The sequence below is a fragment of the Gymnodraco acuticeps genome, unplaced genomic scaffold, assembly GCF_902827175.1.
Source record: "Gymnodraco acuticeps unplaced genomic scaffold, fGymAcu1.1, whole genome shotgun sequence".
NCBI classification, from domain to species: Eukaryota; Metazoa; Chordata; class Actinopteri; order Perciformes; family Bathydraconidae; genus Gymnodraco; species Gymnodraco acuticeps.
Genome location: NW_022992160.1, coordinates 1,268,951 through 1,294,716, shown reverse-complemented (window position 1 = coordinate 1,294,716; position 25,766 = coordinate 1,268,951). Strand labels below are relative to the sequence as shown.

Below are 25,766 nucleotides of genomic sequence, written 5' to 3'. Positions count from 1 at the left end.
AGTCCCCGGCCGGAAGTCCCTGGAGTTGGGGACTGGCTTCAGTAGAAGCTGCTGGGAGTCCCAGCAGCTTCTACTGCAGCCTTCCGAGTAAATCGCCAGAACGCCGACACCTCCTCATCTCCACCGCTCCCATGTTTTATTTTGTGTTGCCATAAGTTAGTCTCTCTGCGTTTCTGCGCTGGGCTAATGCTAATAATGCTAATGCGAGGATAATAAAATGGCGGCTTCACAAAACTTTTTGGGAGTTTTACGGGGCGTGGTTTGCAATCCGCCCAGCCAATCAGAAATTAGCTCTTTTCTCACAAGAGAGCCGTACAAAAGTCCCTGCTCTCTAGCAGCTCTCTGCTCTCTAGCAGGGACTTTCGTGGGGGTAAAAAGGTTCTCATGAACTAATTTTAGTACCGGCTCTTTTTGGTGTGAACGCGATAAAAGAGGCTAACGTCCACGCTAGCTTCCACGCTAGCTGCTATATGTTTTGCATTGAGGTGATACTTGAGGCTTGATGTGCTGCGGTGATATGCGAATTTCTTTTTGCATAATTTGCACACAACCGTGCTCTTATCGACGCTTCCATCCGTCCGTTTTTTAAAACAACATTTCCCACTGTTGTTCACTGTGGTTTGTTGTTGTCTGAAGTCATGAACGTTAGTTGGTGCTCCAGTATAATCGGTACGCCTGAAACTCATCTAGTGAGAAACGTTCCGCGGTGCAAAAATAAGTGCGATTAAAATGCATTAATTTTTTTAACGCGTTAATTTTTGTGTAATTAATTAATCTTAATTAACGCGTTAAAGTCCCGGCCCTAATAATAACGTGTGTTCTGTTTTATTTTCGACTTTTATTTATTTATTTATACATTGATGTATTTATTTCCATATTTATTTATGCATTTATTTATGCATTTATTCTTTTATTTATTTATTTGTGTATTCATTTCAACATTTATTTATTTCTGTATTTATTTCGTCATTTATTTATTCCTGTATTTATTTATTCCTGTATTTATTTACGTATTTATTTATTTATTCCTGTATTTCTTCATACATTTATTTATTTATACTTAAGTCATGTTCCGTCCTCCATATATTTGCAGTTCTCTTTGTTTCTTTCTCAATGATCAGACTTTTGCTCTCGCTGCAGCTCTTCTCGTTTGCGCTCCCTCATTTTTTGCTTTAGATTTTGACACAAACCTCCCAGGTGGGCGGGACTTTCAGGGGGGTGTCCCCATTGGCTACTCAGCTTTTAAGTGACACCACAGATCATACAGTGCAACTCAGGCAGCAAACTACGGAGTCCACTCGGCCACATTAGTGTTGGTGTCTCCTGGGGAGTTTTCATGAACATATCGGACTTATCTTATGGATTGCAGTGCATTATACTTGTGTGGTGTAGTTTATACTTTATTCCAACTTTAAATATTGTAATACCTGAACACACTGCTGCTGTAAAATTATTTCCCAATTTAGGATTGATAAAGTGTCTGTCTTGTCTATTTATTTATTTTATAGATAAAAAAACACATCTATGTATTTTCAAGCTAAAGGTGATGCACAATATAAACTGTATACTGTTATTTTTCAAAGACATGTTACATTTCAAAAGCATATATTGCTATGTTTAGGACAAACAATTAAAGACTGCTTTAAATTAACAAATTCTACAATATAAAAGTGGCAGATTTGCTTTATGAAACAGAGCAGACCTACACTGTCAAAAAAAAATGTTTTTTCACAGAAATGTACTGTATTATTTTACAGACCTTTCTTGTTTTTCTATATTACGTGTAAATACCATAAAAATACAGTAAATTACTTTTATTTAAAATAAATAAAGGTTTTATTCTGTAAATTGGTTTGATGAGAAATCATCGTTTTTTTACAGGGTAATTCCATTGTTTAATTGTCTTGAATGTTAAATTACATTGAATTCTATGTAAAAACACATAAAATACACATCATTTTACTGCCTGTAAAATGAAGGCAACTTTCTTTTTTTTTTTGCAGTAAAACCTTCAATTTAATGTAACAAAATGTAAACAAAAAAAAAAAACTATTCTGTACTGTTGTAGAATAAAAAGAAATCTTATTATAAAACATCTCTAAAATGTTAAATAAATGTATACATCTTCACAAAAAATGTAATATATTGCAGAAATACCCAAAAATGATTTTGTGTAAATAAAGTAGTTTTCATAGTATACTAAAATAGTTAACTGTAAAAAAAAAAGTGTCAAATAAAAAAAACGTAAAATGTATGTAAAAAGCTACGGCACTTAAAATGGAATCCAGCCATACAACGGCAGACAAGACAAACAGGATTGGAATGAGTCCACAACACTCCTGATTGGTTGATATAAACGTCATCGAAAAAACCTGCCAATGAGCACTGTCCGCGCCTTTCAATCCAATTTGAAACTTCACGTCAGTTTGAGCGGCTCTCCTGCGGAGCTACAGAGCTGTCTGTATGTCTGCTCACGAGTTTATGGACTAATATCGGGATAGTTTTACATCTACACGTTAAATATGAGCATCGGGACGTCCACAGAGAACAGAAGACTTGAGATCTGGTGAGTCCTGCAACTGTAATGGAGTTAAACATGTATTTAGATAATCCTTAGTTTGTGAATGTTTAACTGTGTATTTAAGGTTACGTTTCTTCTTCTAGTTCAGTGAGTTTTGAGTGATGAGACATATATTTTAAGGGAATCTGTGGAATCTCAGCTTTCATATGATACGTTTGTGCAGATAGCATGAAGTAAAAAAGATCGCTTTTGCCAGTTATGTGCTAAAGTAGCGTTAGCCCCGTTAGCTGTTAGACTTGTGTTTCGTTTAGTTAAAAATGGTTAATATAGTCAGTTAGCTGAGTTTCTTCCCGTTAAGTAGGTAAGCATCATTAATAGGTTGTTAGTACATTTTAAGAAGTCCTGAGATGCTGTTTCTTGCAAGATGTCCCACCGGCGGGACAATCGGGCTATAGGCTACAGGTTAACAAGGTGGCTGCTAACGTTAGTTTACAGCTTATTGCAGTGCTGCCGCCATCCTCTCGTCTCCAACGCGGGACGATTACACATAAACGTGCAGCAGGGTGTCACAGTGTTGTCGCCAATCGTATTGTAAAGTTTCACAGCTTTTTTACAGCGCAATCCAGTTAGTTAATGTTCAGTAGCCAACAGCTATCATAGCATAAACTGCTAACCACTAACGTTTGGCTAACTTGCTAGTTAGCTCTGCTCTGTATATTACAAGCTAACATGACTAGCTAATGTCACACTGTGTGAACTAAAATAGTTGTTGTATTACTACATCATACATGCTTGGTCCAAATCTCTGCTAAAATTATTATTTTTAACAAAATTATCATTAAAGTATCTTTATTTTTTTGCATTTGTATCACACTTGGCATAAACTATTTTAGTTAATCAATTAGAACTGGAGAATTAAAATAATGATTTGTGGTAATCAAAAACAATGTATTTAAAGAAACACTAGGAATCACATAGGAAATAATACGGATAATTTTTTACCCATGTTGTGCCTTAGAAGTGTAGTGATACAAACATGATTTTTATTTAAAAAAGTAAGAAAGTTCAAATGAGAATTGGTGTTGATCAAAACAGGTTAATTGAGGAGGTAATTTATTGCAAAGATATTTACAATTTAAACTAATTTGGGTCACTTTTGATGCATGTTGGTTGTATGTTGTGTAACAAAGGGTTACCATGACAGCTGTGATGTTCACTCTTTTGACAGAGCACCAGTGGACAGTGAAGACTATGGAACAGAACATGTGATGGCTTTGTGTGGAAAGCTGCAGAAGCCAGCCGGTGACTCCTCATCAGTCTCTCCAGGCAGCACCCAGCTATTCGTCCATCTTGCAGATGAAAAGACTTTGATATGTGAGTAATAACTAACTTGTCTCTAACATAATATTGAATGTCAGTGTTTCCCCTAGGTTTACTGCTGATATATTCTAGGGGTCGATTATCGGGGCCGATATTCCGCATTTGACCGATTATCGGTATTGGCCTTTTTTAAAATCAAATTGCCGATAAAACTTTGGCTCTGATGCGGCCGTTTCTCTGGCTGCAGTCACCACTCTGTGTACACGAGCAATGTCCCGCCCACAGCGCTATCTGATAGGCTATTACTGAAGATGTTCCGGGCGGGAGCCAGCCAGAGAGGCGGGACCTTCTCAGATTACAGGCAGGTGCGAAAGAACGCAGACACAGGCTGAAGCAAGCAGCAGCGCTGAGCGGCAGAGCCATACATGTGTTAAACCGAAGTTCAACAAACATCCCTATCCACTATGCTGAAGTTGCAAAAACACCACGATCTTATGATCCAATTCTATCAGTTTCCCAGTTACACAGGGACGCGAGAAGTCAGTCAGAGTTGGGGGTGCGTGCAGCGTCTCGCAGCGGAGTAACTGTGGTGCGGAGGGGGGGGGGAGGGGCTGTGAGTGGAGCCTCGCAGTTTTTCAGGTTGATATGTGAAGCTCATTAGCTAGCCAACATGTATCTAGCAAATGTTTAGCAAAATATTAGAAGTGAGGCTACTAGACTAACGTTAGGTCTACTGTAATAGCCTCACTTTTAATAGTTTGCAAAACATTAGCTAGCACTAGTGTTTTACAGTTGCTAGCAGTTTATTGGGATTTTATGCTAGATAGACATATATAATAAATTAAGCATTATTGTTAGTTAAGCATGTCAGCCTGCAGCCCCACTTCTCGTCTCTCTCTAACTCATCGCAGAGGACTGCACTAAAGAAAAGGGCACAGAGAGGAAACCAGTTGTAAGATGTTTAAAAGTTAATTAAACATAATATAGGCTATGCTTAAATGCATTTCAAATAAGTTGTGTTGAGTTGTGTTGGAGTTTGTGTTATTCGACATTTTGACACCAAGATTTTTTTTTTTACTGCAAATGTATATCGGTTCCAAATATCGGTTATCGGTCTCCTTGATTACTAATAATTGGTATCGGTATCGGCCTTGAAAAAGCCATATCGGTCGATCCCTAATATATTCTTTAAATCCTCTGGAGCAGAGAGAGGAGCTGTGGATTATTGTTATTGATTAATGCAACAGTGTTTCTTAGGGTCAAAAACACTAAACTCAATTTAAAATGAAAGCGTTTAGTTTATTTAATAAAAGAGCTCATGTTCAATGTGAAAAGTGACCGTAGATATAGATTAGTTGCAATTTGGTGCTATATGATATATATTTAAAAAAATAATAATAATACAAAAATATATATGGGTTAGGGTTAACCCTATCCAGTGGTTAGTTTTAGGGTAAGCTCCACTGTTTTTTTATTTTATGTATTCACTTTAAGAGAAAGGGATTTCAGAAACAAGTCGCACAAGTTTGGCTCGAGGTAAAATTAACAAAAGGTAACTGTTGTTACCCCTTCTAAACTTATGAAATAATGAGAAAATATGAACGACTCTTCATAGAGCCACGTCCACACAGCTTTAAAGTTGTAGGAAGCTGAAGCATTACATTTGTGCCAACGGCTAGGTGTCGTTTTTACGGTATTAGAAAGTTGGTGTACTGGAAGGTTTAGCATAGGATCAATGCCCTTGGGATGCTCTCAATAACTGTTTTACAATTTTGTGTGTTTTGTGTAACCCTGCTTCAAAGGTCCACCATACAAGATGTAGGGGATCTATTGGCAGCTGCTGATAATAACATCCATCATTATGGTTTACTAATAGTTATCACTTCACTTCCTCCTCCAGCACCTGGACACAGCAGGAACCTACGCCAGGATCTTGTTTGTGGTCTTCAGCTCCGCCTTCAACACCATCATCCCGGCTCTGCTGCAGGACGAGCTCTACCAGCTGCACGTGCCCGTCTCCACCTGCAGGTGGATCACAGACTTCCTGTCTGACAGGAAGCAGCACGTGAGGCTGGGGAAACACCTCTCTGACTCCCGGACCATCAGCACCGGTTCCCCTCAAGGCTGCGTTCTTTCCCCTCTGCTCTTCTCCCTGTACACCAACAGCTGCACCTCCAGTCACCAGTCTGTCAGGCTCCTGAAGATCAGACGACACCACCCTCATCGGACTCATCTCTGGTGGGGACGAGTCTGCCTACAGATGGGAGATGGACCATCTGGTGACCTGGTGTGGGGAAAACCACCTGGAGCTCAACGCTCTCAAGGCAGTGGAGATGGTTGTGGACTTTAGGAAGAACGCAGCCCCACCCACCCCCCCCCATCACTCTGTGTGACTCCCCAGTAACTGCTGTGGAATCTTTCCGCTTCCTGGGCACCATCATCGCCCAGGACCTCAAACGGGAGCAGAACATCTGCTCCCTCACCAAAAAAGCACAGCCGAGGATACTCCATCACCATCTGGTACACTGCAGCCACAGCCAAGGATAAGGGCAGGCTGCAGCGTGTCATCCGCTCTGCAGAGAAGGTGATCGGCTGTAATCTGCCATCCCTCCACGACCTGCATGCCTCCAGAACCCTGAGGCGGGAAGATAGTGGACGACCCCTCCCACCCTGGACACAAACTGTTCACTCCCCTCCCCTCCGCGCTCCATCAGGACCAGAACCTCTCTCCATCAGGACCAACACCTCTCTCCATCAGGACCAGAACCTCTCTCCATCAGGACCAGAACCTCTCTCCATCAGGACCAGAACCTCTCTCCATCAGGACCAACACCTCTCTCCATCAGGACCAACACCTCTCTCCATCAGGACCAGAACCTCTCTCCATCAGGACCAAAACCTCTCTCCACCTCAACAAGGCCCGCTCCCCCCACTGACACTTTACCTCAGCCACAACGCAGACTCTATGCATTACATAATGGAGATCACAGGATGGTAAATAATGCAATGTTTAAATATTGCTTACTGCACATATTTTATATTCTATAATTTATTGCATTCTATTTCGATGTAAATTACTGCTTTATTTTATTGCTATCTTACTATATTTGTATTAGTGTTCTTAATATAGTTTGCTATCTGTGTACTTTTTTTTATTTGTATGTATGCACCACGACACCTAGTGCAATTCCTCATACGTGTGAACCTACCTGGCAATAAACCCGTTTCTGATTCTGATCTGTTTGTCCTCTATAAGGTTGCACTGCCACGTCTACAGTAGCGCAGAATGGACAGAGGAAACATGATTGGGCCTCATGTTTTTTGCAGCCAACATACATTCTCCAACAGACTTTGGATAGGAGGGTGAGTGAACAAGTAATCCATTGGTTGGAACCTACATCCCCAATGTTAGACGTACTAAATCCTGCACACTGCTCCTTCAAATGGACAATGTGAACATATGTCGCCATTTTGTAAATCTTGTTATTTTCAGTTGAGAATGTTTCAAAGTAATCTTAACAAAATTCTACTTACTTTTTGTTTCTACTGTTTATAAGTATGATGTTTAAATATGAAATGCTGTATTCATTAGTTCTATAATTCTACAAATATTTTTATATATAAGTTTTCAGAGTAATTGTTTCCTACAGAACATTTTGTGATGTCATTTTGTTGAACCTGTTTGATTGGAAAATGTTAGAAAAAAGCTGTAAAATAACAGTATTCTAGCTGTAGAACTTTAGGTTCTGTATTTATGTTGGTGTAAGATCATACAAATCTAATAAAAAAAATATGTAAAAAACAGTTTTTCTCATCAGAACTTTATTTAAGGTATTTGAATGTAACATTTTAAGACAATGGATTTTGAAAAGAGAGGAAAGTGTTTTCCTGTAAAATCTTTAAGGACAATTGCTGTATATTAATTGCTTTTGCACTTTATTTCAGTTTTTTTACTTTAATGTTATGGTTTTTGTTTGGCAGCCTGCTGCTCCCAGTCATTTGACCGTTTTTTGCCCGTAGAAGTTTTAGTGCTATACTTTTATTGAAGGTTATTGACTGTAAAAAGAGCAGATACACCTGTAAAATAACAGTGTTTCACTGCTGAACTTTAAGTTCTGTCACTTTATTGAAGGTGTTTGACCGTAATAATTTAGGATAAAACCGTAAAATAACAGTTTTTACATGCTTAACTCTAAATTATGTCCGTAATAAACAAGGGAAGATACCTGTAAAATAACAGTGTTTCTCTGTAAAGGAAATTCATTATATTTACTGTGAATTTACGTTTTTTTCCCATTATTGAAATTAGGGTATTTCACTGTAATTTGACAGTAAGTTTTTGGAAGCACCAGCTGCCAGATTTTTACCGTTTTTTTACAGTGTAGGCTGCATACCAACACAATTAGGAACATGCTCACATCTTACTATGTTGGTCTGAAGAGCTGAATCATTCATACACAATGGATAACAACGGTGTTGTTTCATTCTATATCCTGTGAGAAAATGATATACATTTAGCATTACAAATTCGACATACTATTCCTAGCCTGCGGAAGATATGAATAATCAACAGATTTGAATGGAATCTCTAACATTTTCATGTAGAATAAAGACAAAAGAGTGATTATACAAATTACATTTATTGAAATTTGAACCAGAAGATGAAGTCTCAAAGGAGTCTCAAAGGTTTTAAATAAAAGGACATAAAAGAAGAAGGTGGATAATAATAAAATCTATTAAAATGTATATGTAAAGACATTTGGTCAAATGAGATGACACTGAGCCAGCGATAACAGCAACGCGTGGATGAAGCTGGTACAGGTCTTTCTTCATGCCCCCCCCCCCCCCCCCCCCTCCGTGCTGTCCCCTCAGAGGAAGTGGGAAAACGGGATAAGACCTCTGGACACCATGCTGTCTCAATGATCCACACTGTTAATATGAGAGGAACATAAATGTTTTAGGAAATGAAAAATATGAAGTTAACAAATAAAACACAGCTCAGGGGCATCATGGACGGTAGGTTTTCCTACAAAGAGAAGTAGTAAACTCAGCCTCCATTGATTTTCATATCAAATTAGCGTGTTAATAAAATAAGCTATCATCGCTTATACTTGCATATCTAAACAGAATCATGAAAGCCTGTTGGTAGAGTCAGGCACGCGAGTCCGTTTGAGTGTGCGCCGGTGTCTGAACGCTCACTCACTGCTAGCTTTGTAGCTAACTGTCCCTGCTGTTAGGCTACTTAGCTTGCATTGTTATGGATCTAAAGGTAGCAAAAGCTAACTTTCATAGCACAGCTTTACTTCTCACTTAACACAATAAAGAAACAGACCGTATAGCACAAACAACACAAATGATCAATACTTACATATATTTTCACTTGTAGTATTATAATAATTGAAATGCTGATTCTTCTGGGGGTGTTCTATCCCAACACGTTCTCACTCCCAACCCGTCACATGTTGACGGGCGGTCAGGGCCCCTCCCCGTCACTATGTTACGCACAGGGTACCCCTTGAGAGTCAGTTTTCAACGGGCAGGGCGTCCCATTGACTTGCTTAGAGCTCCCTGAACGTTGGTAATAGACGAGTTGGGATCGCGGCGAAATGCTCGCCGCAGATCCATTCTCACAGCGTTTATCAACCTTTTTCTTACTCAATATCAAGCCAATATCAAGCCACACTATTGTGTTTACTTCTTTATTTTAATTGAATAATGTAGGACATTTGTTGCCGTCAGTTATGGGGAGAGTAGGGGCTCAGAATACTGAAATCTGTATTGTTTCATTGTTTTTTCCTTCTAATTTTGTATTCTTTTCTAAACCACACACTGTTATTTACTCAACAATAACACATAATTATCCTTGTGTTTATTTATTTGTTTGATTAATAAACACACGTTGGAGTCCGTCAGGACCGAGGGTCGAAGCAGCTCATAGTAGTTGCTTTAGAGAATTTTACACCCGGAAGTAAGTATTCTCTCCGCTTCGCTTCGTGATAGTCTGTGAAGCTGACAAGTGAGCGGCCCGACCAAGTAAGGAGACAGAGGCAGAACGTCTTGATACAACCCGGTGTGGGTATTTATTCATCTTTGGTACATGGTTGACCACATCAAATCCCCCAATGACTGTCTCCCACACTCTTCTCTCCCAAATGAGCCCAACATGCCACCCTTTATAGCCCCACCCATTGGACCGTACCATCCAAAAGGGGTGGCATGTGCAGAGATGGTCCGCTCAGATAAGGACCGTAGTTATTCACAATAAACATTTAGTGGAGAATGACAAACATCCTTTACTTACATTATATTTAATTACTGTATGAAAAGAAAACCGTTATAAACTAACAAGCCAAATGTACATGATAACAAAGCACCCCTGCCTCCAACCTGCTCCTTTAACCCCATCCGGAACGATAAAAAGGATCCACTGTTTCCCCGGGGACCCTTTACGATGACGGACCTTGGGACCGGAGACGGGAGAGCAGGCGGAGGTGAGTGTTTATGATGTTGACTGTTATAGGAGTAACTTGTACCATTAATGCACCTTATATCATTACCTTTACACACTAAACATATCCTTTGCACCTAATCTCAACCGCTGTCAATCTACCCAAACCAACACTTTTGGCGCTCTCGCTATAACTCCCCTTTCTTTCCAGGTGGAGCCGAGAGCCCGACCAGCGTCTGCCAGACGACATCACAATTTACTACGGTTGAATCATTTAATACACACTACATCAATAAATAGCATAACATGTGCAAATAGGCAATGTTTACCTGTACTGTGCAAATCCCGCTAATAAAGTGCAAACTGTTCACTAAAGTGCTGAGTGACATTTGTCCTGTGCAAACCCACATGTGCAAGATTACCCGGCCCGAAGCCGTCAGTCCATAGTGACGAAGTTACCTTTGTCACATTTCCTTCCCCCTCTCCCCAGGAAGCACAGTGTCCTAACCGTTTTGACTGCGGGACAACCAGTCAGCTACCAGGTTTGACTTCCCCGGCCGGTACCTGACCGTAAAGTTATACGGCTGCAAGGCAAGGTACCACCCCGCGATACGCATGTTTGCGTCCTTCATCTTGTGAAGCCATTGAAGTGCACGATGGTCTGTCTCCAGTATGAACTGCCATCCGAGAAGGTAGTACCTCAGGGAGTCGATGGCCCACTTCATCGCCAGGCACTCCTTTTCAATGGTCGAGTAACTTGTCTCCCTGTCTAACAGCTTCCGACTGAGGAAAACCACCGGTTTCAGCTCCCCATCCACTTCCTGCAGCAATACTGCTCCAAGGCCTACCCCTGAGGCATCTGTCTGAACGGTGAATAGCTGATTAAAGTCTGGTGCGTGAAGGACTGACTCAGTGGTAATGGCTTGCTTCAGGTCCTTGAAAGCTCTGTCACAGTCCTCGTTCCAGCGGACTTTGGCTGGTACCGAGGCCTTGGTGAGGTTGGTCAACACAACTGCTCTTTCTGACAGCTGAGGGATGAACTTCCGATACCAATTGACTAACCACAAGAAGGACTTTACCTTCTTCTTTGTGGTTGGCACGAGGTAGGAGGTAATCGCTTCGATCTTACTCAGCTGTGGGCGGATGACACCTCCCCCAATGACGTAGCCTCTTCATTGGCAAAGGCGCATTTACGGGGGTTGATGGTCAGTCCAGCATATGGATTTCATAGTTGACTGTTCCGACCTGTCTGGTGACCTCATATGGGCCCCGCCATCTAGCCAGCAGCTTGCTCTCACTGGAAGGTGACAGCAACAGCACCTTCTGACCAGGTTGAAACACTCTTTCTCTGGCCTTCTGGTCATACCAGGTTTTCTGAGTCTTTTGGGCATTCATCAGGTTCCCCTTGGCCAGGGCTGCCATTTTCTCCAACCGCTCCCTCATCTTGAACACGTAGGATACAATGTTTTCACCAGCAGGCTTCGGATTCTCCCAGTGGTCTTTAAGCAGATCCAGGGGACCTCTCACCTCACGTCCATACAACAGTTCAAAAGGTGAGAACCCGGTTGAGGATTGTGGCACCTCCCGGTAGGCGAAGAGCAGGTATGGCAACCACTGGTCCCAGTCGGAACCTGTCTCTGAAACAAACTTGCGCAGCATGCTCTTCAAGGTCTGTTTGTATCGCTCGACAAGGCCGTCCGTTTGGGGATGATAAGGGGTGGTCTTAATGCCCTTTACTCCTAGCAGCTGATACACCTGCTTCAGTAACTTGGAGAGGAAGTTTGTGCCGCAGTCAGTAAGTATCTCTCTGGCTATGCCTACCCTAGAGAAAAACTGTAGTAGGCAATTCGCCACATACCTGGCTTTAATAGATCTCAAGGGAAACACTTCGGGGTAGCGGGTAGCATAGTCACAAATTACCAGTATGTAGCGGTTTCCCGATGCACTTCTCTCTAAAGGCCCAACTACATCCATACCTATTATTTCAAACGGGGTTTCAATGAGGGGCAAGGGCTGTAACGGGGCATTAGCTACCCTTTGCCTAGATGTAATCTGGCAGGTCTCACAGGCCTGGCAAAACTGGGACAGCTGGGTGTACAGGCCTGGCCAGGCAAAACGACGACCCACTCTACGCAGTGTTTTATTAAATGCCATGTGTCCTGCCCAAGGAACTGAGTGGCCAAGTTCCATTACCGTGTTTCTGAGTAACTGGGGTAAAGCTAATGCTTCAATCTCACCCTGACGACGGTACATAATACCCTGTTTAATGAGGTAAGTAGCATCCTCCTTAAATCCTGCATCTGCTGTTTTTACACCATCAACCTCTGACACTTTCTCAAACCACTGTGTAAGGGAAGGATCCTTCCTCTGCAGCTCACCTACATCGGGGGGAATCTGAATGTCTAGTGGGTGACTAGGTACAGGGAGCTCAATGCTTTCCTTAGGGCCAGCCAAAAATGTGTCCCTGCGTTTCTGCGCTTTGGACAGGCGCTGCTTGTTTGTACCTGCCTTTAGCTCAGAATTATAAAATGGTAGCTCACCAAGGGTCGCCTTTGCCATCTGCGCTCTTGTAGCGACATTACACATCCTAATCTGGGTGTCTGAGTTTACCTTGAACTCCCCATCGGAGGGATTGGGCTTCCCGGGCACTTCTACACTCTGGGGATCTAAGAGAATGACTGGTGGAGGAACTGATAGGGCACTTGGTGATGGCTGTTCTTGCACAAGATCTAGCAACGTTGGAACATCCAGGCCTAAAATGACTGAATAAGGCAGCTTGGGTGCTAGTGCCACGGGAAGAAGGAAAGTCTGCCCCCCGACAGTCAAAAAGATCTCGGCGGTGGGGTAAGGCTTTTCATCTCCGTGGATGCAACTGATGGTAGCTTTATCAGGGGCCCACTGATCCTTGCCAACAAGACTTGACCTCACAACTGTCTGGAAACTGCCACTATCCACCAGTGCTTCCTCACGCTAACCATTGATGAGTACCGGAACTATACGTGCTTTTTCCTGCCTAACTACTGGTTGCCTGGTGGGTCTGGGAACAGTGCAAAGAAGAGAGGGCTTACTCTGTCTAGCCACTGGGCATGTGGGTCGTGTGTGGCCAACCTCATTACAATGGTAGCACCTTACTTCTGGCTGAACTTGCCTCTTAGCATAGGTCATTCGACTTGGCGTGGTTTGCTTGCCGCTGCTATTGCTACCATAGGTGTAACCACTACCCTTTTCACCCCCATAAGCATTACTTTTGCCCGACGGGTATCGGTTCTGGCAGTTCGCAAAGCTTTTGCTTTCTGTCCTTGCTGAATGAAATACTTCAGCGAGGCGGGACGCTTCCTCCGCAGACTTAGGATCATGTTCCCGGATCCAAACTTCCATCTCTGGGTTCACCATGCCGAGGAACTGTTCAAGGATGAGTATCTCACAAATGTCTTTGATGCTGGACGTCTCAAACCTAACCCACTTGCAGAAGAGGTCCTTCAGTCGGACGTACAGCTCACGTGGGGTCTCGTCCTGTTGGATGTCGAGGGCACGAAACTTCCGTCTATAGGTGTCATTGGTGATCTCGTATTTGGCCAGGATTGCTGCTTTGACTTGCTCGTAGTCCTCAGAGTCTCTAATGTCCATTAGCACGTACGCACTGCGTGCTTTACCAGTCAGCAGGGGAACCAATCGGACAGCCCACTCTTCTTGGTCCCAACGACAGACCTGGGCCATGCGTTCGAAGGTGGTGAGGAACTGTTCAATGTCGTCATCTGGCCCCAGTGGCCACAACTTTGGCTCGCGGTGAAGCGGTTGTTCTCTCTGACGTCTTGGCGACCTTCGCCTGGATGACGACGTGCTCCAGATCATCACTGCCTTGCTCTGTTGGCGGCCCCGCTCTCATCTCAGATACCTGGGCTTGAAGCCTTTGCCAGTTCGTCTCCTGCCGCTTCTGAGACTGCATGAGTGCTTTCATCATCTCAGACAGCTCCTCAAACCTGTCCCTTGGTTCACCAGCCGTGGCCCCCTGGTCAACTCCATGCGTAGCCACCCCGTCATCAGGCACCTCCATTTGGACGGGTTTTTTCCCTCTCGGCTTTTCCAACTCCTTACTTGGTAAATCCCACTTCTGACACCACTTGTGAAGTTGACAAGTGAGCGGCCCGACCAAGTAAGGAGACAGAGGCAGAACGTCTTGATACAACCCGGTGTGGGTATTTATTCATCTTTGGTACATGGTTGACCACATCAAATCCCCCAATGACTGTCTCCCACACTCTTCTCTCCCAAATGAGCCCAACATGCCACCCTTTAGAGCCCCACCCATTGGACCGTACCATCCAAAAGGGGTGGCATGTGCAGAGATGGTCAGCTCAGATAAGGACCGTAGTTATTCACAATAAACATTTAGTGGAGAATGACAAACATCCTTTACTTACATTATATTTAATTACTGTATGAAAAGAAAACCCGTTATAAACTAACAAGCCAAATGTACATGATAACAAATCACCCCTGCCTCCAACCTGCTCCTTTAACCCCATCCGGAACGCACTAAACATATCCTTTGCACCTAATCTCAACCGCTGTCAATCTGCCCAAACCAACACTTTTGGCGCTCTCGCTATAACTCCCCTTTCTTTCCAGGTGGAGCCGAGAGCCCGACCAGCGTCTGCCAGACGACATCACAATTTACTACGGTTGAATCATTTAATACACACTACATCAATAAATAGCATAACATGTGCAAATAGGCAATGTTTAACTGTACTGTGCAAATCCCGCTAATAAAGTGCAAACTGTTCACTAAAGTGCTGAGTGACATTTGTCCTGTGCAAACCCACATGTGCAAGATTACCCGGCCCGAAACCTTCAGTCCATAGTCGTCACATAGTCCCAAGCTCTGTGATTGGATGTTTGAGTGTGCGCCGAGGGTTACACCGAGCGTCGAACAGCACTTTGAAATGGGATGGAACCACGGCAGACTGTCCAAAACTGGATTTGAACGGGTCCACCCTGTCACAATCATTTGCGTTACATCAGCATGCGTAACAGTTGTAAATATGCAGTGGTGTTTATTTGTAAATCATTTAGTATAATCCCACAAATTCTGTGTTTTATATAATTCTGTGTTCTTTATTTATTGAATGTTCAATACCTGACAAGGTCGGAGATGAAAAACTTGGGTCGCAGGTTCCTCAACAGTGCATTACAAGACATCTATCAATATGTGTGTATACCTCCACCATTAAACTGTCGTATTCTGCACATTTCTTATACTAAATATACCAATATACCGATTGGATCAAATATAAAAGTCAGCCAAATTAGTATTGATACTGCAAGGAGACTTATATTGTGAAGAGAAATTGAAGATTTTGTTAAATTGCTGATATATTTATGATCCACGTCACGTTTTCAGTGTTGGCGGCAGTTCCTCATGTTTGTCTAGAAGTCTTCTCATCAGGGCTCTATACTTACCAAACTACGGCAGATATGTAATATGTAATGCAGCCGAACCGTGTATTACAATGCCGTTATGTGATGACCTCCAAAGAGAAAAGCAAGCAAACTCGGAATAAAGTATTATTTTATTTTTAAAAAATGTTTTCGGATTTCACATCAACAGGAAGTCCGGTTAACTAAAATGTCCGTCCGGAACAATACCCCAACCCATAGATCCGTGGGTGAATAATGTCAATCACCACATTACACACATCCCTTCACATTTAAATTCTAATTTGTATTAAAGTATTTTGTGAGGCCTTCTAAAAGGTTTATAAATATAATTAGGGTTGTAGTTGAAGAGTTTGTAACGGACAATGGCACGTCCATTAATTCCACAACCACACACATGGATTAACATCGATTTAATACATTAATGTAGCCTTTGTTTCTGCTAAAAGAGGTGTCGACCAGCTGGGGCAACAAGAACTTCGGCAAAATCGAGTGTGACTATTACAAAATAAATTATTATTATATTAATATTGACAATAACAACCGACCGTCAGGGAGCGTTCTCATGGCGTCTATTATCAACGCTATGGGAGGTCTATGAAGGTCTATGGGACGCCCTGCCCGTTGAAAACTGACTCTCAAGGGGTACCCTGTCCGTAATACAGTGACGGGGAGGGGCCCTGACCGACCGTCAACGTGTGACGGGTTGGGAGTGAGAACGTGTTGTCTATCCATGCTCAGCTACCGCACCGCAGCTGCATGTACTGTACAATCGCTGGAGGACTGGACTGTCACTCAAAAACTGAGTAGCCAATGGGGACGCACCCCTGAAAGTCCCGCCCACCTGGGATGTTTGTGTCAAAATCGAAAACAAAAAACGAGGGAGCGCAAACGAGAGAGCTGCAGCGAGAGCAAAAGTCTGATCATTGAGAAAGAAGAAACAAGAACTGCAAACAAAAAGATATGTTAAAACAAAGAAAAATACTTATAGTTTATATGATTACACAAATGATTTGTTTGCAACTTATAGTTTTATTTTTGAAATTAAATGTATTTTGCTTGACTCAGTTTTTTTCTCTTAAACTCTTAGTTTTGCTTGATTCTGAGAAAGTGTTGCTTTATCTTTATGAAGCAAACAAATCCCATAGGAGCACCCGTAGTGCGGAGATCATCATATCATTCTGTCTTGTATTACTCAAAAAAAAAAAAAAAAGTCTTGTTCGCGGGCGCGAGCCGGCTCCCGTCGTTCACTTAAAAGAGCTGGCTCGTTCGCGACCGACACATCTCTAATCAGTAATGTTTGAATCAGCGGAAGAGGGACCAGTGATTTTTAGACACTGACTGTTTACAATTGGAGGCTTGGTCTCTCTTCATTCAGTAAATCCACACTCAGAGAAAATTATTACAATTAGAATTTTCCATTATTTAACATTTTGTCCAAAAAATAAAAACATCAGCACTAATCAGGTTGTAATACATGTGATCAAATAAGAGGAAGTGTGTTGAAAAGACATTAATGAGCGTGACACTGGGGAGTCACGGCCCGTCTACACTACAGGCATCGAAAAAGCTTGAAGCTGGGCGTGTCTGAAGCTTGGCGATTTTTTGCGAGCAACGCGACCAACAACCAATCACATGAATCTCCCGCCCCCGACATACAAAGCAATAGCAATGTTAAAACGAAGTAAACTGGATATAAAATCCCCAAACAGGCGAAAACCTACCAGTTTCACCCACTGTCTCTGCCACCTCCCTCCATGCCTGGTTCCTCCGGTTTTTATCCCGGTAAATAGTTCTGGTCGTAAAGAACCAGGTGATTTGCTACCATAATTTCTCGTTTGGAATATGAGGAAATGAACTGCGGTCTGGCTCTCCCAGCTTGCACGCGGTTTGATTGGTTAGCGCTTGTACTGGCGGGAATTGCAAAAACGGGATTTGATTGGCTGACGCCAGCTTCGAGCAAGCATCGAGCCGATAGACGCTCGCGATGCTTGCAACGCCTTGCCATGCTACCCACAATGCAGTTCGGCGAAGTTTGAAAATATCCTACGTCACCCCATTCAAATGAATGGGCGAAGCGTTGAAAGCATTTTTTGACGCCTGTAGTGTAGACGGGCCGTCACAGTAAATCAGCTGGGAGTCTTCTCCTCATTCCTGCACTTCAGGGGCCCAGTGATGTCTGCTGGATCAGTGTGAACTCCCTTTGGTCACATGGCACTTATCTCAGAGAGGATTATCATTAACCTCTGCATTCTGGACAAATTCCCCACACGGCTCCATCGTTGTCTTCTCCTAATTATCCCCAAGTTTAATTGGCTAAATAAATCACTGCTTCAACAAAAAAACGGGCTGCATGTCTCAAACTAAATAAGCAAATACGGATATTGACTCCTGAGGTAGTCAGGACATATTGCAGGAATAGAGAGGTTAGCTTGGCTACTGGACTGTAGTTTCCTCTAGCACTGAATCCTAAACTCCATTCCAGCGTTCAGTTTGGAGTAATCCCAACGAGGGCGTGCTGAGGCTGTGGACCTGTGGGTTCATCATCATCATCTTCTTTATTTAAAGAGACTCTTGGTCCATTATTACAAGACATACAACACTCAAATATAAATTAAAAAAGGCAGTTATACCAATGTTTCCACAGAGGTGACTGGCATCGTACAGCACTGAGACACGGATTTGAAAGCAGCATAATGACAGAGTTATGAGAAACATTCAATCGACAGATGAATTTGTACATTAGATTTCTCAAAAGAGCATGGAACATGTTGACTCGTGCATTACAGAACATTTCACTTGCACTGCACCACCTTGGTTTTCTAAGCAGTATACGCAAACAGTCATTATATGCAACCTGGAGCTTCCGGAGGCTCGCCTTCTTATACTTGACCCACAAGGGGGCAGTATAGAGAGGAGTGCAATAAGCTCTAAAGAGGTTCACCTTAACCTTATCTGAACACCAAGAGAATGTTCTAGCCAACATGTTGGCTTGCATATATAAGACACGCCGCTGTCTATACATGTCATCATCATCAGCCATTTCATCTGTGATGATGTGTCTCAGATACTTAGTGTTACAGCAAACAGACAGCACCTGTCCTGACAGGTAGAATGTTGGAAAACAAAGGTTCTTATCCCCTTTTGCTCTGCAGATCATTACAGCGCTCTTCTTAGCATTGTATTTAACGTCAAATTTGACTCCGTAATCAGAACAAACATTTAGCAACTGTTGAAAACCAGCACTGCTAGGAGAAACAATAGCCAGATCATCGGCACATAAGATGGTTTACAATCACATTACCAATCACACACCCTGTTTTACAGACACTTAAATCATCTGATAGATCATTCATATAGATATTAAAAAGGCATGGTGAGCCCCCCCTGGCGGACTCCATTACCAACACCAAATGGCGCTGAGACTGCATTCCCCCATTTGATCAGCATGCTCTGGTTGGCATACCAATAAGCCAGGATCCTAATTATACTGTTAGGCACACCCCTTTGTCTCCATTTAAAAAACAGTTTATGGTGGTTAACTCGGTCAAAAGCCTTAGAGGCATCAATGAAACCAATCAGAACAGTGGAATTCTGTCTTCTATATGTTTCTACCATTTCCTTCAAAGCATAGATGCATAGCTCAGTACCATGCTTAGCCTTGAAGCCAAACTGGTTATCTGAGGTACATAAATAAGAACATAGTCTATCTAACAAAATTCTTTCCAGGACTTTGGATAACACACTGGCTAGAGCAATTGGTCTATAGTTATCCAAGCTCCCTACCTTGCCCGCTTTGTCCTTAATGACAGGGACCAAAGTAACAGTCAACATGGAGTCTGGCAACATACCATGAGTCATGAGGCTGGTAAAACAAATGGCAAGAAGAACTGCAACCTTCGGGCTTGCCAGTTTAAGGTGCTCTGGAGTGATTCGGTCAGAGCCGCATGCTTTGTTATCAGCTAGCTGTGCAATTGCTCGATAAACCTCTTTAGCTGTGATTCCCACTGTGTCACTTTTCACAACATTACCAACCTTAGGGGTCACTTTTAACACAATTAAGTGTAGTAGAGTAATGTTGCCTCCACAACTCAGCTATGTTATGGGCTCCAGATACTCCCTCTATGGTACACGGTAACGATGTACTGGCCATGTTCAGAGCCCTCTCCTCCTTCCAGAAGCCAGTCACATCATTATGAAGGAGCTTTTCAGCCATAGAGTCCGCTCTCAATGTTTCTGTGTGTTTGTTGACATAACGAACTGCATCTTTATATCTAGCATTTGTACGCTTTTTGAGATCCAGGACAGGCCCCTCTCTGGGCCTTCCTGCCTGAACCCAGGCCCTAAAAACATTCTTGGCTTCAGTGTATTGATCAGCCACATGTTTATTCCACCCTGGCTTGACGTTGTGTCTCTTCCTAGAGTAGGTACAGCACGGTCTACTGGCCTCCCATACAGCTCCCACAATACAATCATACATGTTACAGAGGTCTTCACGGTGAGAGCTTTCATTACAACTCACATCTACACACAGAGTTGCCACTTTGAGTAGATATACATCACTCAATACAGTTCTCCCATAATACAATAGCCTATCCTCATTTGTGAGCTTGGACCAATCCAGTTTAGTGGTACAGGTATTTTTAACCTCCTGATACATCTCAGGGAGACTATCACAATCTAGTGACATTACAAAAGGAATGTGATCTGACATTGATGCCTCATACACAATCTCAATTGATCTTACAATGTCATGGGCATTAGCAGTGCTTATGCAATGGTCAAGCCATGAAGTTGTATGCCAGGCCTCGCTTATATATGAATAGCTATCTGTAGGCAGAAGTATTTGGCTTGATAATATAAGATTGTTATCATCACAAAACTGTAGCATATGCTTAGCAAACAAGGACCTTTTGTCTGATATGTCAGCATTCATATCACCCACTACATAAACACTGGTGGAATGATTATCAACAATAAAATAATGTATAAAAGCAAGTCTGTTCAGGTATTCATCTTCATTATGCTGTGACTCATATGGTGTATATACATTGAGAATGCTAAACTCCTTGTTATTCATTTTGATCTGTACAGCAATACACCAGTCAACTTCAAGCCTGATGACATTAATGACAGCGTCCAGCTTGTTGTGCCACAGGATAGCCACGCCCCCTGCTATCCTTCCTCTCACTATTCCCAGAGATAGGTCCGTAGTGGACTCACCAGCAGAGATGGGGTCGTTACTAAAAAAAAGCAATATATTACATATTACTTTTTTAAAAAGTAATATATTACACTACTTCGTTACTCTCTACATAAAGTTACTCGTTACTTTACTCGCAGGGCCGGCCCGCCCCTCCCTGCAGGCAGATCACGCAGACTGCTAAAGTTTCAAATGTTCTCTTTAGTTCAGTTTCCATTGTCGCATAAGACTGATCCAGATAGCTCCTGAATGTTTTCCTATCTGACCGTGGCTGTCCTCTGTCTCCTACTATCTGTATATTTTTGCGCAGTCTATCTCTGCTCACGCTGTTGCGTCGGCGTGTTCTCCTGCGTGTTGGCCATGTGTTGCACTGGAACCTGACTGGAGCACACCGCAAAGACTTCTGCCGAGCACGTACGAACTGCGCATGCGTGAGTGGCAATAACTCCCCTTACCAGCAGGCGGCGGTAGTGTGTATTTGTCATTCAAAACAGGCAACAACTGGAAAACAGAGAAGAAGAACAGACTACGTGATATAAACAAACAACAAATAGCTGTGCGTTAGCTTCACCTTAGCATGTGTTCTTTGCAGGTGTTTGTTGAGGTTTGATTATGACTGATTTTAGTAAGTAACGAAGTAACGCGTGTCGGGGCAATGTTAGTAACTGTAGTGTGATTACTGAATTATAAAAGTAGCGCGTTGCACTACTCGTTACCGACAAAAGTAATATTATTACAGTAACTTTGTAACGCGTTACACCCAACTCTGCTCACCAGCCCCGTGAAAATTGTCATTAAGAGAGTTCAACTTTCCCAAGTCCTGCTTTGGTAAGAAAGTTTCTTGCAAGCATAAAATGTCACATTTTTGTAGCAAGTTGTCCACCACTACACGTCGGATCCTATCAGCAGCGCTGTTGCCCAGGCGCAGCCCGCGACAGTTAAATGATCCAACCCGCATAACGTTTAGCTAAGCAACTCAGCCGTAGCCCCATTCAGTACCCTCGCACCAGCAAAAGGTCTAGCTCTGCTAGCCCCTATCACCTCCGCTTTACGTGGTTCATAGTATCGCTTACAACTGAGCCTTCAGGCCAGAGTTCTGGGTTAAACATCTCCGCAACTTCATTGCACTCAGCACACACTTTAAACGAGCTATATCTGTTGCTCGCAGTGTCAATACGGTGACAGTTAACATCACGGCCGAGTTGTTCAGTTAGATATTCGGACAGTGTCTCAGCATCAAGGTCTGGCGAGAATTTGGTAGCAAAAACACTCACCAACTTCGTACGGACCACTTTTATATTCCCTTGTGCCAGCAGTGCCAACAATAGGCTTAGGCATCCTCCGTTCAGGTTTCCCAACAAGCTGTTTAGATAAGGCAGACTGGCCCTCGGCCCTATTCCTCCGACCTCGGCCCTGTTTCACAACTTGACTCCATACCTGCGAATTTACCGCAGTTCCTCCAGGGCTCACACAGGCACTCACGGTCCCTGACGCAGCAACCGGGTCAACACAGTTGGGATGTACATCAGTAGAAGAGCCGGGGGGCTTGCATCCTTCACTGACACCGCACCATCCTGGCCATCTCCCTGAGCGCTCCCACAGGCAGTTTCAGCGTCACTCGGTACAGCCAGTCCTCCACCATGACTCGGCTCCAACTGGCGTTCTACGGCAGCAACTCTGCTGTCCATGGTCGCAGCCACAGCACGCAGGTCCTCACCGATATCTGCCTGAACTTCCACTACGTGTCTTAATGCGCAAACTTCGCTGTGCAGTCGCTCCATCTTGCTCAGCAGCCTATCAAACGCTCACACTTCACTGTGCGTCATGTTGTCAATTAGGAAGACACATTTATTGCAGTACTAGTGGCAACAACTACTTGACATAAAACCATAAAATGACACAAGCTTCATAACATTTCTCACGCAGTTTAACACATTTGATCATCCAAATGGGCAATACTGATCTCCTCAGTTTGTTGTTATTCTGCTCAATTCCACATTTGTTCACAAACTCTGTTCGCTTATCTTTACTGCATTGTCATTTTTCTTCAAGTTTGTCATCACAGAAAGATGTTTGGAAACAGGAATGCCTCTTCTTAACATGGTAAAATCCTTGAGTTTTTCAAGGAGAACAACTCCTATAAATAATAAAATAGGTTCCAATCCTTCTCGGGACTATTTGCCACGTGTCCTCCCCTCTGTCACCCAGCTTTAATTCTGTCCATATAATAAAGGCACTGGTTGCCCAATTTTTTGTATTTAAAACAACCATAGTTTACCATTAAAACAAAAAAAACAACAATATTTTCAGAGGTTTAGCCCAAGCGGCAAACTCTGGGTAACAGCCAAGCCCCCAGGAAGTGCGCCGGAGTCTGATGAGAATATTCGTTATGGCCAAACGGCGATACTACACTTCCTTTAGGTTGCTGGGCCCGGAAACACTTTTTCCCATTGACTTACATTGGGAAAGAGTGGTCTGTAACTCGTTGGATAATTTTTTTTAAACTAAATAAACTACCCAGTATGAACGTTTGTATAGCCCTTATTAAAAACATTCGTTCCTCAAGTTGTACAAATGTGCTAATAACGTTATTCTGAGAGTTATTTCCCTCGGCATTATGAACGCGCATCTAACCCACTGGACCGCGCCGCCCGGCTCGTTCAAGTTACGTATTCAGCAATACATGCGTTTATCTTTACCCATGGATGCACAATAACAACGGACCATATCGCCTTACTGCCAGCCCACGGAGCTGTAATAATGGATATATTGCACATGTTTGCTGTAATTCATCATTTGTAAAATATTATACTACATGGGCTGTATGATGTAAATCTTGTACCGTAAATGTTGTATTAAATAAAGTTAATATTACCGACGTAGATTAACGTTCCTGTAGCTTCTTATTGCACTTGCAATTGTTTTAGTTACTTGTGGGCTACTTAACATGAATAATCACAGTTACTATCCTTTTACTCCATCACATTTCAAAAATAAATAGGCTATTGTTATTTTAACTCCACCACAGTAATCCATCATCAGCTTTACTTTTTAGATAAAGTTTTAACTCACAATTGATCATAACAGGCTTCAACATATACATTTGTATATATTACCAAGTGGTTTCATGTACAACCCACACAAGTATCATGCTAAATGAAGCTCTGTTGCTTGGATATCACTAGATCCTGATGTCAGCGTAATATAAAAGTACATAACGATTGATGTGTAACTTAGCATAATTTACTAGCTAGCCGCTAGCTTCTAACTGCCGCCTCGTTAATATAAATCCAGTACCATGCTGTCATGAACGCGTGGTGCTGTTACGTGTACGCAAATTCACGTGCTTAATGTGAACGAGCCTTTTGGGCGGCGTGGTTAAAGTTGCGCATGCTCTATGAGCGCACATACGGGTACTTCTCAGGCATGCCGGGTAATCTGTGACGTTTCGCTCTCTCAAAAGTTGGGCCATTTTGTCATCATGCGCCATTGAGCAACTCTCATAGGAATGAATGAGGCCCCGCCTCCCACGCTGTATCCAGTTCTTATTATACATCCATGGTAACAGCCGGGACGCCAATACGGAAGTGCCATACACTGCAGTTCATATATGGGCCGCTAGGGACTGGCTGCAGAAAGGAGCAATTTTCATAGACCCCCATGTTAAAATGCCCAACTTTACAGCAGAAAAAAACATGTTTATACCCATGGATGCAATAAATATTATTATCGATATAGTTTCCACCTTCATGATTATGAATCTGTGAGTGAATTGTTTTCTAACACGATCCTTTTATTTATATTAGGTCTTAACGTTTTTGCATAAATTAGGGCGTGGTCACTTTGATGGACATGTACATGCCTCACTGTCAGCTAACAGCAACTTGTCCACTCTGCTAGGCTACAACCATAGAGGCTACAACGTGAGTTAGTCATAGTACTGTACTTGACCCTTTAGCTTTAGCCATGTTCGTGGTGATTGTGCCTTTTAGGGAATATTGTTACAAATACCAGACAATTCAAATGTCGTGCTGTGCGCTTGAATGTACTAACAGAACTTCCAAGAAGTCTAAAATGATAATATTATACATGTTAACCCCGTTCGCAGGTGTTTGTGTGCTTGGTAGCTTAGCTTGTTACTTATTAGCCAGCTAAGGACGTAACCCTTTATGCATACATATACATTTTAGTTTATGATTCAGCCTTGGGTAAGACGTTTATAGTCTATGGCTATGACGCCCATAATGCTAAACGGGAGCAAATGTTAATAGGGGACCCAATTATCCCAGTGGTGGCCGCCGGAGCTAACGGAGCCGCAGGGGGCTAGCTCCAGCCGGCGTCCCGGAGCTAGCCCCTTGCGGCTCCATTAGGTCCGGGCGGTGGAGTCCGTCTTTTCTCAACGTGTGAATGACAAGCATTAAGAATAACAAAATATAGCTAATTCTCTTGCAGATTGTCTCATTTGATTATGAATGTAACGTTTATATAGGGGAACTACACTGTTAGCAGTAACTTGGTATGCATGTATTTCATGTTAGCTTAGCTTCTTAGCCTGAGCTAGCTCTGTTTACTTCCAGTTCGGAGGCAGCAGGTCCCGCCTCGGCAGGCCGACTCCGTCTACTAAGGGCTTCACGGCTGTCACTACCTCTTATTATACATCCATGGTCACTACCCGATCTGCAGTGCTCATGTGCGAGATGGTACGCCATATTGGACAACTCCGGACGGCAACCCAAGTAGGACAACATTCACACAGTGGCTTTTGGCAAAGCTCAAAAATAAAATGAGAGAGAGATGATTTATTGTTATTACAACGTCACTTCACTATTATTTAA

General features: G+C 42.8%; 2 long non-coding RNA genes across 2 annotated transcripts; both read left to right on the top strand.

Annotated features, from left to right (window-relative positions):
- The first annotated feature begins 2,433 nt into the window (after positions 1-2,433).
- On the top strand, positions 2,434-6,610 carry LOC117538623. The gene is made up of 3 exons (XR_004567879.1): positions 2,434-2,566; positions 3,750-3,895; positions 5,742-6,610. It is a non-coding gene; the product is annotated as an uncharacterized LOC117538623 (long non-coding RNA).
- Positions 6,611-6,746: 136 nt separating this feature from the next.
- On the top strand, positions 6,747-7,645 carry LOC117538633. The gene is made up of 2 exons (XR_004567885.1): positions 6,747-6,835; positions 7,098-7,645. It is a non-coding gene; the product is annotated as an uncharacterized LOC117538633 (long non-coding RNA).
- Positions 7,646-25,766: the final 18,121 nt, after the last annotated feature.